General features: G+C 40.2%; 1 protein-coding gene across 2 annotated transcripts in view; it reads left to right on the forward strand.

Moving 5' to 3' along the window:
• The window catches only part of NEGR1 (neuronal growth regulator 1), a 245,675-nt gene that overhangs the window by 204,535 nt on the left and 24,697 nt on the right, over positions 1–16,443 (forward strand). The window lies entirely within an intron of this gene.

Consider the following 16,443-nt stretch of genomic DNA (forward strand, 5'->3'; position numbering starts at 1 on the left):
TTGAACACTGCAAGGCAGGGTAGAGCCGCTCTGAAAGGCTCGGATATAAGGACACGTTCTGGTTGAGAAAAGAGAAGTAGGAGATTCCAGAATGTGATTCATTAGCAAAAAAGGAGCAGTCTTTGTTTTTATTTATCACAGAAGGGTATGTTTTATGTGAAGGTTTTATCAGCCAGAATTGCTTGACTGCAGTCATTCTTACAGGAATAAATATGCATATATCCATGTAGATGAGATTTGTAGCCATGTGCAAAAATTTAAAATGTATATATAACTCCGTATCTATAACTTGAGGGAGGGTCCCAACTGTGCAGAATATACAAGAGCCTACAGCTGCTTGGAAAGGATCTGACAAACTTGGGTTGTTAAGGGAGGTACGGCTTGGGGAATAGGGGGCTTGTCAGAAAATGCCTATTTGAAATCTCCATGAACATGTCAGTTTTAAAGAAACTCAAATAAAAGCCTGTTGAGTTTTGAGTGGAAAAAAAAAAATTCTGGCTTCCTTCCAGGCTACCCGTCTTGTTCCAGGCAACACTTCTTTTCTTGTCTTTTCACTGTCTGAATTTCTCACCAAATGGAAATTGCAGTTTCTTGCCAGCTGCATCTAGAGTATCTATGCAACATGGACATTTTGATGCAGTTGCCAGCAATATCTCCAGCTAGGGATGAAAACCGACACCCAGAGATAACATAGGATCAGCCATTTGCTTATTCTGAATCTAATGTTTAAAGGCACACCTTTGCATCTTTACCTTTCTGTACTAAATACTAATCACAAGGCTCAGCCTAACAAACTGGGTTTGGTCCTTTAAACTTCCTAGACGAGAGCTTAAGGATGCTGTCAGGCAATCCAAGAAAGACTCTGTAGTGTGTTTTTCTTCCAATAGTCTCTTCTGGGTTAAAGAAAGTAGAGCAAAAGTTCATAAGTAAAAACATGATAGTTGGGCCAAGTCCACATCCTTCAAACAGCATGTTGATAAAAGCTTTACACAGCAGCTCTGAACAAATATTATTTTATCATGAAGTGTCACTGCTCCCAGGAGTGGTGACGTCTTGGCTTCAGCCTTCTTTAGTGCAGAACTACAACATTATTGAAGATGGACCTTCCTCAGAGTAGGAACTGCTTCTGAGGCACAAATACAGCAGTGAGGGCAGTGGAGCAGCCCCTGAAAATTCAGGGCAGCTTAAACAGGCTTTGACTTTGAGCAGACATCCTTCACATAGAGTGACAAATAAAACAAAGGTGGTGTGCTCAGAGCTGGACCAGAGCTCAGCATCTAGCCTACATATTTTATATTAGAGACTCAAGACACTTGCACAGTGTCCTGCTATACTGTGACCTCTGCTTTCTTCCAGGCCTGGCTGCTAGTGAGGAATTATGACCTGAATACCAAAATTTTAAAATAAAAATAAATACAGGGCAATCCTCAATGTGAGCATGGCAATGCCAGAAGTTTGTATCTCTGAACAGCCAGTCTTTGTATGAGCCTCACACCTACTTAGAACCCACCACATCAGTAGAAGGAAACTCGTTAAGAATTCAGGCCCAATTTACCATATGCTATTCTGTTAATCCAGCAAGCTTTATAAGGAAAACTCAGTTCGTAGTTGTTCCTGTGCTTTGACACCTGTTCCTGTGCATGATTTTCCTTAAGTCCAGATTTTAACTGAGCCCCTGAATTTTATGGTGCCACAAAAACCCATGGAGCCATCTGGTTAAGGTTTTAAAGTTGTTTTCCATTAAGATAAATGTTTTACTGTTTTTCAACTGCTGAGTCAAACATTTTCATGAGAAAAAGCTTTAGGCATTAGGCAGCAAAAGAGTAACCCAATGGATGGGTGGCACCCGCACCCCCCATATGGTACCTCATTGTGATCGGTGACATTGGGTGACACTGGGACACTCAGCGATGCTGGTCATTCCAAACACCCAGACGAAATTATTGATCTCGACATCTTTTTTACGTCCTTCTTCTCATTTTCAAGGTGTATGACTCAGCTCGCAGTTCTCTCTCGGTTGTACTCCACAATGGCAGGAATGCATCTCTTTCACTTGAAAAAAAGAAAAAAAAAAAAAAAAAAGATAGAACTTATTCTTAATATCTCTGATTGCAACAGAAATGATTGCCTACCATTCAGCCTCCTTATTCAACAAGCACAGTATATAAAACTACACTGAATGAGTTTTCTGCCGAACTGAGGCAATTCAGAGAAAACTCAGTTTTGAAAGCTCAAGAGCATGTTCACTTGAATGAACAGGGTATGGATTTTATAATAGGAAAACAGCAAGTAATTTGAATAGTCTGCAGTAAATTGTCAAAGCGAAGCACTCTGGTTATAGAGACATTTCAGGAATGAGTAATGCCAGCGATGTTGTTTCTGAGGTTTCTACTCCTACAGTCTTCAATGTACAGTCCCGTTATTTCATTTTAAAGGAAGGCGGAGCTGTGTTGTACAAAGAGGTGGAAATCCTCACCCTGTTCAATGCAGATTATCACTATTATGGTCTCAGTCAGTTACTCAGAAAGTTTTAGTAGTTAAGGGTTATACACAGAGCAAAGTAGGAAGAAAGAAAATTATTTATGGAGCAAAACATATCTTTCTACCACATGTCTCAAAGACCATCAGAGGTGATTTTAAAGGCATCCAAGTACATCCATGTCTTCCCAAAAGCCAGTCTTTGTTTTCTGTTTCAAAGTGCATTTTAATGGGGAACATATCAGTGGTCATTCTCAGGCCAGGGCTGGAGGGGACATGGTGACACCAAGCAGAAGGTTCAAAAGGCGCAGGTGGCGGGAGAACCATCCTGAGGGTAACGCACCCCACACACTCATCTCCTTCCATTATTCAGCATTAATTGGGCAGAGACCTCCCACAGAAGCACTGGCGCTTTTTTTTTTTCCTCACTATCTCCATCGAAATATTACATAAATTGACAGAGATTTTCAAAGCCCTAAGTCTAAGCAGGAGCTTCACACCTAAAGCTCTCAGGCAGTTTTGAAACAAATGGTTTTTTATTTTTCCTGCATATTAACACATACAAAACTGAGCCCTAATGTCTCCAAAATCCTCCAGATAAAGCTGAAAAGTGAGTGGGGAAGGCTGGTGCGGGAAAACCCTGCAAACCTTCATCAGCAGAGCCACAAGTAACTCAACACAGGGAAACCAGAGAAATTGAACAGCATATTCTAACACAACACCTATGGCTAAAGGATGGAAATCTGAATATACTTTGGGAAAAAGAAAATCTGCACATTCATGAAAAGCACCAAATACTTGATTAGATTAGATACACTTTCTGTGAGTATAATCTTTTTGTGGATGGACTTGACGTGATGTTCATTAAGTTCTCTGAGCTCACAAACGGGTCCCAGAATTAAACCAGCAGCAATAAAGCAGCAGCTTCTGTCCTTGCACAAACAGGAATCCCTCTGCCTTAAGGATTAAAGCCTATCACAGATGGGGGTGGATGTATGGGAAATCCATGGGCTTACAACAGTGTTGTATAACATGCACCTATTTAAATTAATTGAAACTAGGACTTCATAGCTGGGCACACAGAAGGGACGGTCAGAGCTCTACAGTCACAAAAAATAATTAAAATAAGACATAATTTCTAGAATCAGTCAATAGATTTACACAGTCTTCAAGATTCTCTTCTTGCTCCTAGAATCAACATCTTGCAAAGAATTATAACCGTAGGCACAAAAAAGATACTTGGGTAGCTGGGTGAGAATAGCTACAGGTGGCATTTCTGCATGGAAAAGAAAGAAATAAGTTGTTGAAAGGAAAAATCTGGTTTACTAAGTCCTGCTGCGAAAAGGATTCGTTATACCCAGAAAGTTAAGCATATGTTAACACTGAAAGGAAGCGATTGTATGCTGATAATTTGCAGGCTGGAGGTGACCAGAGGTTCAAGTTTGTTCCATCAGCCTCATGTCCTACCCAACAGCCAAAGTGTCTTAATGGGGACAAAGTGACAGAGGACACGGACGCCTTTCCCAGAGTCACCGGCAAGATGACAAACTCTATGTTCAAAGTGACAAATCTTTTAATTAAAATTTACAAGCGATTAAATACTGTTTGACCCAAATGGAGTCAGTTCTCATGAATCAATTTTGGAGGAGGATCTAGGCTTTTCAGCGAATCGATAGCTCACAGCTACAGAACCTGGACAGTCTCCACGTTCCTCATGCGGGAGCCCCTGCACTGGCTGCTGCTGGAGAAAAGAGCTCAATCAACTTGAAAAGTAGTCACAATTTTACTCGGGCAGTGTTTGAACACTCTCAAGTTTCATGAATAGTTAATGTCACGTCAAGGGTTCAAGAAAAACGCTCTTGTATCTTAAGAGCAAATAGCTCAGGTTTTGATGAGTTATGTTTCTCTGCTGCAGACACAGGCCAGTGGAAATTGCAATCATTTTTCATGAAAAGGCTCAGTAGTTTTTATTACAGGAAAGTAAGGGTGGCCATTGCATTTACTAACTAATGCAGTAAATGTAAAATTGCCAGGGTAACACGCTTTTTTTATTTATGCTGCTGAGCACATAATGTGCTGGTTGTTTCATAAAAATATATATTAGGGGAATTTCACATGCCAGCAAGCTGTAGATCTCTTTTATGTATATGACTTATCCCGTGTCCTTCTATTTAAGACGGAGCCCATTACAGAGTACAAGATTAAGCAGTATTGACATCCAAGACAAACTCGAGAGATAATACCCATCTAGTCAGTTATAATTCAATGTGGCACTACACTTTAACTCTCCCAGAATTAGTAAACACATTGACTTTGTTATTTATTTCATTCATCACCTTATTATAATAAAAGCACTGTTGATGGTTAATTGATTGGCTATTAGGGTGGTTCAGCAGTAGCCTTCCATGGATTCCTTTTTTAAATATACCTATAAAACCAGAGCAGTTTATATCCTAAACAGAACCATGACCAAGAGAAACCCCAAAGAAATGCTTAAGAAAAACCAGCAGAATAATAAAATGCTCCTTTAGAAATGATCTGACAACTACCCCACTGGAAGTTTTGTTTAAAAGTTGTCAGCTCCTCCAGCAAAAAAGTTCCTTTCTCATACACAGTCACCAAAAAAAGGCAAGAAATCATGTACTGACCTGTTTAACTCAATATCCTTTGTCAAGATCAGAAGAATGATGTTGAAACTGTCCAGTAACTGTAAAGTTCAGTGTAAAATATCACCATTCGCAATGCTATATGACATTGCCTCAATGTAGCAGAACCAACAAAATCTCCATGATATATGAGCACTATCAAAGTTTCCCAGTGAATACGTAGATTTAATGTGATGCTTAATTCAAGAGCTTATTTACAATGTCACACTTCATTTCGAGGAAAGTGATTCTGACAACCCATCATTAAAAATACAGAAAAAATGTTTTAGAAAAGGTCAGAAGTACAAATATTTTACATATTAACTACTAATAAATTCATTTCCTCTAAAAGTTGGAAGGATCAGCAAATGTCTTCAAAGCTATTTACAATATTTCAGCATAAGATCCAACCTCTAATTACCAATGTAAGTTGTAAATAATTGTCAAGTATGGAGATGAGCCAAAAATTCTATCAAATTAAAGTAATTAGCTCCCAAGTCAAATTTTTCTGTCGCATTAAAATGCTTTTCCTTTTCTCAAATGTGACACTTACAAATGAGAGCAACGTTGTCGGAGAAGCGGTTATTGTAGGCTGCCAAAATTATGTGCAGAAGTGCCCGCCAGTACACACCACACATATTACTTTCAAAACGACCTGTGTTTCTCAAGAATTGATTTTATAACTCCAGAGTTTTTTTAGAGCATCACACTTCTGAATTGCAGCAATTTAATACATTTTTAAAAATCTGAAATAGTCTTAAAAAACATAAGTTTAAAATAGAAAGCCTGTCAACAACAACAAGAAAAATAGTATATATATGTTTCAGTGTACATTCCACTACAGATACACAAAAAGTCACCCTTCTGGATCAAAGCTCAGGAAATGGATGTGCCAGCCACATCTCCTCACCGGAGCTCGGCTCCTGGACCCACAGTGCAAGACCTGCAGCTGCCTAATATGCTGAGTTCACATGAATAAATTCAATAGAAATCAGTTCTGATATCAATTATACAGAAGCAATGGAGGGCTTTAGTAGCTACATCGTTTAGAAAATTGATCTGAAAGTGATTTCACAGTTCATTCTCAACAGAAGATCTTTTCTCTTTTCTACAATTTTGAGGTTTTCCATATATAAACACATGGAAGGTAAAGAGTTTTCTCACCAAATCCAGGGCAAGGAGGACAGTTTGGGAGTTGTACATCTGCCTTTTGGATTGCAGCTTAAAATACATACTAATTAAAGCTACCCCCAGTTTCAGTATGCAGCCAGAGTTCAGTATGCAGAAAGAGGGTGCAGAGTTTGCCCTTTCCATGTCCCATCCCATGCAAACACAAAAGTTCTTGTACCAGCTGCTCGGGCTCCGGTGCAGATTGACGTGACACCTCTCTACAGAGTCATACCTCAAACATTTTAAATCCAAGATCATTATGTTTTACCACACCCTTTCCTATCAGAGCTGGAATATGCTATTCTGGGTGAGGAACAGTGTTCTGTCAGTGGGGGCAAACACAAACTGCAGTTCCTGGCTTTGCTGACTGCACCGCTGTTACTAAATTATTTTTCTGCTGACAGATAATAGGATGCTGTATGTTGTGCTATCCAGTTTATACAACTCAACGCAGAGTTGTCGCCTCTCTATTATAAAGCATTGGTAATTCTGAAATCCAATGGAAAAAATAATCATTTTTATCACATTCTCAGTTCAAGGACTTAATGCTTTAGCCAGTAGATTCAGCAGGCTTCAGATGTCTGTAGAAATGTCTTGATAGCGAAACTCTGGATATTTTCTCTAGATTGTTTCTTTCTTTTTTCCTGGCAATGACTAGGAGGTTGGTCCCCAGTATGCATTGCTGGGGGGAAGAGACTGGTTACACAGAACAGCCCATCTATTTAACCAAAAAGATGCAACTCCACCTTATTTATTGCAGTGCCGTGTTAGCTATCATCCAGGTTACACAGATCTTATAATTTTTATTTCAGTACTATACAATTGTGTTCCAGCCCATCAAGCACAGTATTAGTGGAAACATCTGCAATGAGGCTGGAGTTTGGGGTTTTCAGCAGGGGGAGAGGAGTGGATTTGGGGTTTGGTTTTTTAACCAAACGTACTCACAACCGATTGCATCCCCAAAGCCAATGCTGTAGCTCTGCCAGCGTAAACAGGCCGGGCAGACAGCTATATTATAATCTCTCTTGACTTTGGCTGAATTTTTTTTTTAATTTTCACCATTTCATAGGCTATTTTTATTAAATAGGCCTTATTTTGCTAATGAAACCCTAGAGAGTGTTTCTAGCTCATTAATACATAGTAGCAGATCATATAACTCTGACTATCAAGCTATGCTAGATTTGCACTTATTCAAGGTTTTTCATATATGCTCCAAAGAGTCAGGATGGATCTGATTCCAGGCAGCATTCTCTTTGGCCTTTGGGCTAAGTAATAACATTTACTGGAAGGCAAAATTATTTGAGCCACTGAAGAGAACCTTACCAAAGAGATACTGCTTCAATAAGCCATTAAATAATATTCTAAAAAATCTTTACTTTTTTAAAATAATCCTCGGTTATTTTTAGCACATCTAAAGAAGGAGAGGAAAGCTTGGCAAACTCAAAGAAAATGGAAGACAGGTTTTACTTCAAGCCATAGGAACAACAGAGCCCTTTAACTTACAAATAGTTCTAATGCAGGAACATTAGGGGTAATTACAGCCCTTCAAGGTCTGGTCCCACAAAGAAACAGGTTAAATATGCAAATTTATACAAAGTATCTGAATCTTGGTCCTATTGTGCAAAGAGAAGGTATAGAAAGAGGAAAGAGATGGGAAGATGGTGCTTAATCTGAGGAACTGGAACAGCACACGAGTGGTGCGTGTGGAAACCAGGAGACACAGCTCAGCCAAAGAGAAATTTATCCTGGGAATAAGCAAATTCCTTCCCATTCAGAAGCACAACTGTAGAAAACCTTCCACCAATTGCTCCCAGTGGAAGACAAGTAACTGCTTTTCAGATAGACTTTAAGATATTTATGAGGGAAACCACAGACATGGTGCATGAGCAGAGCTGGGTTTGATAAGCCGAGAGGCATATGCTAATTATAGACTCCACAGCTGTGTTCATTTTTCTATGAGAATTAAAGATCTGTTTAAAGTTTTCTGTGCAGTTTGCGTACAACAGGCATGGCCTCAGGGCACTGGAAGAACTCAGAGCTGTTTCCAGGACAGGGGATGGATGCAGACATGCCAAAGGCTCCAGGCTGACATGGCCGATCTGTCACTGCCACCAGCCACCCTCCTTTTCCTCCTCTGGACACTCACATCTCCAGTTTCAGAAAGAAATGGACTATTTCAGTTACTGCTAATTATGGTGCATTGCTGGATTATTTTTTTTTTTACAGGCCTGAAGAGAACACCCAGCATAGAAGGCTCTCTTCCAACAGGCAAAAGAAGTGGTGTCTAGTGACATTTTTGACATATATTTGCTCTTAAAACTATGCAGTGACACAGATTCCTCATCCTTTCTGTGCATCCCAGTGCTACATTTGCTTTCATGGCTGTTCTGGGTCTGACCTGCTGCAGATCATATCAGGGTTTGGGACTATCCTGCTGTTCTGAACCATCCTCCTGGGTGAGGGGTTCTCGTTGTTCTTCTCTGGGTTGTGTCCAGCCCACCTGTGCGTCTCCCAGGTCACCCAGCACAGGTGAGCCAGCATAATCACAAATGCTTTTCTGAGGAATTGTTACAGACTCAGTTCTTCTGCCAGTACGTGTGCAATTTGCTATTTTTATAAAAGAGCAGATTTTTTTTTTTTTTTGCTTTATTGAATCGTTTGGGGGGGGGTGGGGTGTGTGCTCTTTTTCTTTTTTTTTTTTTTCTGCTCGAAAGATATATCTCTTAGTCACTCCATCTGCTAAAAGTCATGTCAGAGGCTCTTACACACCCTCAGTTCTGAAGTTCCTGAAAGGTACTTTATTTATTCCAATATCGCTGCACTTCTCATCTGTGCAAGAAAATTTGAGATAACTTGAGTATAAAGGATGATATATAAAGCCAAATTTTATTCTATTCCCTCACATTCATTTTCCTCACAAATACCGCTTGGGATTATGAAATATTCCCTGCAGCAGGAAGCGGGTATATCAGGGCTGTACTATTTTATCCTGTTAAACACTAAGGCACTCTGTGTTCAGTGCCTGCTTCATTTATCCTGTTAATGTACTAGCAGGATTCTTTTCCTTTGCATTATTTAATGGAAGGGGTTTTTTATTGGATATGATCAAGTTTATCTGTGCCTGAATGAAATTCCATTAAAGGTATACCATCAACAATGCACAAGGGTTTGAAGTAGTTTTTGTTTTTGCAGCTGCAACAGAAGCATGTCTGTACTATCAAAAAGATGGGAGTGAGCCCGCTTGGGCTTGGCACCACTGGTTTGCTGATGGTTTGAGACCCAAAGACATTTGTTTGAAGGAATAAGTTGATAGACAGCAGCACATGGGGAATTTACACTGATGATCTACAAACTAGGCTTTGGTGTTAGGGTTGCTATTGTTTGGACTTGCTCCAAATCACCATGGCCCATTTTTCCCCATTACCTGAATCCCTTGTAAATACAGAAATAAAGTAATAAAAGCGGCTTGTGCCCAGTCCCAGCGAAAAAGCCCAGACTTAGAAACACTCCAGAGTAAGAACAGCAAGATCATATAATTAGAGTGAACAATAACTGCGGGGGTTTTAGGTACCTATGTGATAATTGCCTGCAAATGGGGACTTTTCTATTGGCAGCAGTACGCTAAAATGTAAAATGCGACTTTGAAAACAAACCACACCGAGGTAATAAAGTTTTAACAATAGCTTTTTGTTGTGAAAACAGTAGCAAAATAAAGTGTTGATATCCAGATATGTTCAAATGCAGTAGTTGGGGTTGTATCACATTTTTTAACAAGTCAGCCATGTGCATACACCACATAGAAAACAGTAACAGTTCCCGTACGTCTCAACTATTATATCACTAATAGATACTGAGCTCCTTCCAAAAGCACACATTGACACTGGGGACCACAGCGGTTCCTTTGGCACATGAAGTAAAAATGTCCAACATCAAGAGGTTTCAGTTATCAGGATCATGTGCCCAAGTATAAAACATCCCATGAGCCTTCCTTCTTGGAGAAGATTTTTTTCCTCACATCTTAAATAATTAAATACTCTTTGACAATAGCATCTATTTAATCAGAATGAAAAGGTTATCTTACCCTCTCTCAATTAAGTTACCCAAATTTTGCCAATCTGTCTGTAACTTTATGCATGATCAAATTACTGTAATTTTTTTAAAGTATAAATTAGCTGGAAAATAAGTCTGAAAAATTAGAGATGCTTGTTTCTCTAAAATAACACACTTTTTTTTTTTTTACGTTAAATGGTTTTCTGTGAATAATAACAATATTTAAAATTTAGATTTAAAAATGTTTTTAAATGTTTTAAATATCTTTAAAGTTGGATTTCTATGAGAAGAATCAGGGACAATTTAGAATATCAAACACGCTGGTGAGTCTCCCTCAGGGGTTTGGGTGCCCCCCCATCCACAACATCTACACTGAGATGTCTGCACTAAGCACTTTAGAGAAGCTACTGACTTTTTGGAAACACTTCGTTCCAGAGAGTCATTTGAGAACAGAAATTAAGACACTTAAAAACCTTTTGCACATAGTGAACAACCTCCATGAGTTCTGGTTTTGCTTTCCGTACAAGCCCAATGAAATGCAGCCATTAAGTGCTCACTAAGTAGGGCTGGTTTGAACAACTGCAAGATGTGTCTGGCATGCCCCAGCGCGTTAATAAGCAAGGAAAAAACAGCTTGCTTAAAATCTACATTACTGTGTGTATTTTTAGCTGGTTTTAAATTAGCACTGTGCTGTTTATAATCTTTAGCATGAGGTATTTGTCGGAGTGCGGGTGGGTGGAATGGGACTATTGCAGAGGGCAGGGAGGGGAACGAAGCCTCTTCTGCCTCCTCCTCGCATGTCTGGAACCCAAATTCCTGGGCAAAGATCCTCACAATGAGGAAATCACAATGCTGGGTGGCTGAGCTAGTTAGCATGTTTTGATTGCTTGATTTTCTTTTTAGTCCTGTAAATATCATATTTTATATTTTAACTGAGAATCAGTGCAAAGAACTAGTTTTGAGTTAGATACAGAGCATATAACAACTGGGGTCTTTATGACTGAAACAAGAAATGCCTCTTTCTTATATCTGTGCGTGCACAGAGAAATGAGCAAACACAGAGTAATAATGCTCCACTTCAAAAAATTGCTGGTGGTATATCTTCCTCAAGTATTTAAAATACTGTTTAAATATTTTAGTGCAACAAATAGTTGGGTTTTACTTCTGCACTTATATCAATAATTGTTTAGTCTTTTTATTCCTATTTTAATGCCCCAAAATGCTACATTATTCTTTTAAATTAGAAAAAAAAAAAATAATGAAATCAGCATAAGCCATTATCTTACAGTTTCTGCATCTCACAGCAGACTGGTGTGAATGCAGACAAATAGGACCTGACCACATCAATTTCACTGGTCTGTTGGGGGGCTCATCTTCCAAATTTTTCTGCCAACACTCACGTGTCAGAGCATCACAAAACCACTCTCATACAGACAGGTTTTGGCTTTATCCTCCGCAGCTCTGTCTTAGAATAAACTGAAGAAGTCGCATAAATCACTCTGGGGGTTTCAGCCTGCGCGGTGCTGAACGTTTCCCTCTCATTCAAAGGAGTTTCAGTGATTCATACCACTATCAGTGGAACACTGGGCTGGAGAGGACCCGAGTCACCACATCCAGCTCTCAGCTACCCACAGACGTGGTCAAATGCATTTTGACATTACTTAAATTATCAGCATTTTCCAAGTGTTATTATCACGGTCAAAGCTCTGTTTAATCAAAGTCTCCATCTGGCACACACTTCAAAAGGGCCTCCTCAGTCACATTTATCTATTTAACTTTGCTAGTGAATTTTCCATCACGGTAAATCTCCCGTCTCAGGCGCTCAGCCTTGGGGATGATTGCATTTGCATAAGACTAAACAAATCGGTGTCTTCGCTCACTCATTTCTATACAAGATTTTAAGGTTTTGTTCTCCCAAGGTCAAGCCTGGCCTCCCAGGCACAGAGGAGGGTTTGCTCTTCTGTACAAACTTTCCTTTGGTGCAAACAGCCCGTCCAAGCGCTCTCGAGCAGATTACCTCTCCTATCTCAAGCCATTGCTTTCTCATTCCATCTTTTATAGACTGTCGACCTGCTCCTCCAAAGCCATAAATCCTCAGCTAACTTCAAGTGTAACAATATTTATAGATGTTATCTGTAGGACTCCATTGAGCCTTCAGAGTCCCATTATCTTACAATCTTTTCTTAAAAAAAAAACAACACGTTTTTGACAACCCAGTCTTTTCCATATTTTTTTCTTACTGCTTTGACCTTGAGTTAGTTTATTGCTTCCTTCTCAGTTTTTATGCAACATTTAAAATATACAATTTATTAAGCCTTTCCTATAATAAATCATTAACCGAAATATAGTAAAATGAAATGCTTTTAACATCTCTCTGCATAATCCATTTAACAGAATTAGTCTTGCTTATTCAGACAATCTAAAGAGGTCCGTGCTTTTGTCTACAAGGCATCAGCATTGAAGCTTATAATTATTTCTGGCTAATGCAGTCCTTGGCGTTAGGCAATGTTGGTTTGCATGTTGTAGCATAGTACTTTTCCTAATCTCTTGTATTAATTAGAGATAGTGATATAATATTACTTTGTTCCTTTCTATTCACCACCAGAAGAGATGTCTGAACATAATCCTATCTGTGCTAAGAGTGTGCTTAAATATTTTCACAACTGTTAGCTGTTATAAAACATTAGGATTACGTAGAATAATCGCTAAATTAGAAAGAAAGGAGAGCTTGATAAGAGCATGCGGAGATCAGAGGTGTGTGCCCAGGGACCCTGGCCGGCAGCAACAGAGAACACAGCGAGTGCCGACCTTAGTGGGGGTTTGTCCTTCGCCAGGACTGCAACACCATGTAAACGACTCCCAGGGAAGACACGAGATGCTGCCTTGTCAAAAGTGAGGAATGGACCCGCTTTTTGTTGATAACTCATAACGCCAGGAGTTACAAAGCAAAGGGGAGAAACAGAGCAGAAACTTGCTCTGCATGTCTCGGTCCCTGTTGCCACAAGAGCAACCGCTTGCACAGACCGAACGATAATTTTAATGTATTAAGGGTAACTAGGTGAGGCTGATAATGCTCGTACGGACACAGTGCAATATGTGCACCCAAAACCTCTCTGGTAACCCACCATGCTGCCCATCTCAAGGAGCACGGGGTGGGAAAGAACCATCTCCTGGGCGAGGACACGCAGAGGGACCTGCCAGACCCCCGCGGGTCGCTCCCAGCTCTGCAGCTGCTCCCGAGAAGGCACCACAGGGGAGGAATCTCTCCCAGAAAGTTCTGACCATTTCTTCTATTCACACACGGATGGGAACCAACACCATGAGTCAAACACAGGAACACCTAACATCACCAGTGGGACCATCAGCACCCAGGAACCATGTTCCCAGGCGCAGGGCTTCATTTCAGCATCAGCAAGAAAGTAAATTACTACTCCTCAGTGACCAAAGCTGACATATTTTAGTTATTGCACCTCTTATCTCCCTAGGTCAAGTTATATTTCAAACATCAGACTTTTCATCAAACTCATTTTAGACTTCTAGATGGAAATTCACTGTCTTCCAAGGTACCACTGCTACAGCTCTGGACAGAATTTGCACAGCCAGATCAGCACAAGGGGAGCCAAACAATCTGACCTTGGTTTCTATTTCACATTGTTGTGGACAAGAATCTCTAGCCAGATAAACACCTCTCTGCAGGGCAACCACTGTTCTCCTTCCCCTCCGTGTACCAAAAGTTTCACACGCTGTAAAATCCGCTACAAACAGAGCACTCCACTACAGCAGTGGGGATGGGTATTACGGAAATGCCCAGGATAGCTGCAGGTGTCATCAGAGAGGCAAATAATTCATGCTTTTGTATAACAGCTAATCATACATACCTCTACTATTATCTCGCTCTAACAATATTACGACTGCAAGTGTGTGTATAAAACAATGACATGCAGCGCTGAAATCTTAGTGGGGGGAAAGCACCTGTGAGATTTATGCTATTTATAAACATTTAAACATTTTCATTCCTTCCATTCATTTTCGATTTAACATAGAAAATCTTCAGAAGAACCCTATGAAATTAACCAGTCCAGGTGCAAAATGACTTTACCTAGCATTACACAGCAATAAGAATGAAAGTAGTACTGAGCAAATATATTTATTCATTCTAGATGAATGACTAAGCAGACTCTATTAGGAAGTGTTACATTTTAACAATATGTTTGTTTACTTTCTTAAAGTTTGTCAACCACAACAAATAGCTACAGAATGTTATTACTGCTTGGAAACAAAGTTTCTTTTTGCCAGCAAAGCAATCAGGTAGCCACAGGAAATGTTAATCAAAATACTGAGGTGAAAAAGAAAAGGACTGCAGAAGCTTCTTGATTTTTAAGAGCCAAGCACAACATTTTAAACTTTATGCCATCCAGCAGACTCACCATGACATTGTAGTTGATGCAACCCAGCTGCTGCTGTAGTGAGAGAGGGACATCTGCTTATAAACTCATTTGGAGACTGGAAACACCTGGAGATTTCCAGAGGTCACACTGAAGTTAAAAGATATAACAATCTGGCAGGACTTTCCAATCGATAAATCACCATCCATCATACACAAGCCCCCACGTGTTCCCAGCAGAGGCACTGCCCTGCCCCTTCCTGCCAGATTACCTGCCCAAAGGATGCACTAATTTGGGTTGCTAACTAGCAAAGGAAACTATGAGAGCCAGGAGAGCAGACAGGTTTTTCCACCACGGGATGAATTAAAGCGTTGGGGAAACACATCACGATGCACGTGCTGAACTGCTGGTGCTCTGCGGGCACACGGCAAGTGTTTTCCAGAGACCAGTTCCAGTTTAATTACAATAGAAAAACTTTTTAGATCTGCAGCAAATGGGTCCATAAAAGCCTTTTAAAACCAACATTTGATGGGTTCACCTGTTGGCATGATGTGGGTTTTGGGGACATTTCCAACGACAGCAATGTCTTTGTTTTGTGGGACTCTGGGGGCCAGGTGGACACAAATGTGAACAGCCCCAGGCTGATTTGGAGTTTCTATAGCAAGTGTCACTGCAGGTCTCAGTAGGTGACACTACACCCCCAGGTTCTCATCCACAGACCCAAAAGCCAACAGTTCGCGCCAGTTTGCCCCCCTTGAAAGGAACAGGGACTGGAGGGGCTGAAGAAGAATTTTACATTTTGGCTCAAGGTCTTTCAGAGCATCAGTCCCACTGGCCCTGCAACCACAACTGCATTTCATTTGCTATTGTAATGCCCAAGACAAGTTTAAAGAAACACTGAGAGCTTATTAAATGACTTTTTGAGCTGAAATCTTGTTTGTCAGACCCAGCCACAGCATTGACACCCGGGGCGGGGCAGGGGGTGGTGAACAGGGCTAAAACATCATCCATGGATCAGCAAAACCAAGCCCAGGACCCCCGTGCCCCCTGAGCTCAGCCCTGGGGGTGGTTTAACCAAACCCAGCACAATCCAGGCCCTTCAGCTGGTCCAGATTTGCTTCTCCTCCACGTTTCTTTCACACCAAATCTTTCTTGTTAGCTCACTTTGGGAACCAGAACTCTATCTACCCCGTTCTCTGTATTTTTCCCCCATTAGTTCACCTAGTACATTTGTGCTGAAACAATCTAAGTATCATTTAATAAGCTTTAGAACAATAGTACTGGTTCATATGCAGAAAATCAGATTTACATAATTTTCCACTTGCTTTTATAGGCACCATAGTTCAAATTATCTTTACGTTGGGGAAACACTTTCAATATGATAAAATGAAATACCACCTATGCTATGCTTCAGCTTGCTAGCCAGGTTTTTGTAATAAATTAAATGTTGATTTGTCATACTGACTTATCACAGAAAGTTCCTTTTTAATGGCAAGAGCATGCCATGTCCTGCAGTTAGTCAAGGTTCTAAGTCACTAAACTAAGCTTTCAAGTCAGCTTCATCTTGTGACTTTTTTTATTTAGTTACTTGAACTTTTCTGCATAGAGGGGGGGAGATGGAAAATTTTTGGTTTTATCACATACTCTGTGTCTAACTGTAGCATGGCATTCTATACAAGACTTGCACAAGTATTATGTTTTAAAATAATTATGTA

This window comes from Columba livia, chromosome 8, assembly GCF_036013475.1.
Source record: "Columba livia isolate bColLiv1 breed racing homer chromosome 8, bColLiv1.pat.W.v2, whole genome shotgun sequence".
NCBI classification, from domain to species: domain Eukaryota; kingdom Metazoa; phylum Chordata; class Aves; order Columbiformes; family Columbidae; genus Columba; species Columba livia.